Source organism: Scylla paramamosain, unplaced genomic scaffold (genome assembly GCF_035594125.1).
Source record: "Scylla paramamosain isolate STU-SP2022 unplaced genomic scaffold, ASM3559412v1 Contig18, whole genome shotgun sequence".
Classification (NCBI taxonomy): Eukaryota; Metazoa; Arthropoda; class Malacostraca; order Decapoda; family Portunidae; genus Scylla; species Scylla paramamosain.
The window spans coordinates 1071364-1072500 of NW_026973683.1; the positions used below are offsets into that span (position 1 = coordinate 1071364).

Here is a 1137-nt window from a genome sequence, read left to right on the forward strand (position 1 = left end):
ACAGCCTTGTTTTGCGAGGCGGCACTGTTTACATATTAATATATCTTATTCCTCCAGCCTTTCTGAATATATTAGGCCGCCATATTGAGCCGGAGTTAATGAGAATGATTAATATGCATGGGTTGGCCTGCAGACGTCACTACCACCACGTCCTTTCAAGGGAGAGGAGAGGAGAGAGAGAGAGGGAAGAGATGAGAGGAGAAGGATGAAATCAAGGTTCACAAGAATACTTTTATTATTAGTATTATTATAAATTCCACGTACAACAACATACCATATAAAAATAACAACAACAATAACATGCTTTCGTTGCCACCCTTTTGGGAATGGGACACAACAGATAATAGACATTGACCATAGTGAATAATAATATGAGGAAACACGACTTGATTGACAGCGCAAAGGCTCACCCATCACTGCAACTCTCCCGGAAGTGATAAACTCAAAAAAGAAAACGAGAGATCGAAAAAACAGAAAGGAAAACGACACAAAATATTATATATACTTTTTTTTTCTCTTTATGAGTGAGGGAGGGGGGTACAATATTAACATTTCAATATATATATATTTCTCTCTTTCCTACAATTAGTATATATATATATATTTGGCTGTATTGCCTGGACCGCACGCGCAAGACGAGTGAAGACTGGCGCAGGCTGCATCGAGAAAGTCAAGTTACCGTGTATCATCTTAGATCGTCTTGAGGTAATACTGGCCAGGGATCTGAAACGCTCTGCCTGTCACCACTACGGTTTTCCAAGGCCACAGAAATAGTTAGCCGGATTCTCAAGACTATTTCTCCAGTTCGTGATGTAGAAATCTTGTTCATCTGTCACTAGAACCGTTAAAACCTCATTAAAAACTCATCTAATTTAACCATAAAAATTTTTCAAGAGTGTTTATCCAGTGAATGATGTAGAAACGTTATTAATCTCCCACTAGGAACATGAAAACATCATTAAGAACCCACGGAACTTCAACTAGAGCCTTTACAAAATAGTGAAGATTCTCAAGAGTATTTCTCCTGTTCGTAATGTAGAAATCTTGTTAATCTGTCACTAGAACCATAAAAACACTCTTAGAAAACCCGTGTAACTTCAAGTAGAGCCTTTACAAAGTAGTGGAGATTTTCAAGCG

At 38.2% G+C, this 1137-nt stretch overlaps 1 protein-coding gene across 1 annotated transcript in view; it reads right to left on the reverse strand.

Annotated features, from left to right (window-relative positions):
* Nucleotides 1-216: 216 nt before the first annotated feature.
* The window catches only part of LOC135097377 (glutamate receptor ionotropic, NMDA 2B-like), a 105348-nt gene continuing 104427 nt past the window's right edge, over nt 217-1137 (reverse strand). The window contains 1 exon segment of the mRNA XM_063999222.1: nt 217-1137. This exon segment is cut by the window's right edge and continues 9029 nt beyond it. The gene's annotated coding sequence lies outside the window, so the exon portion shown is untranslated.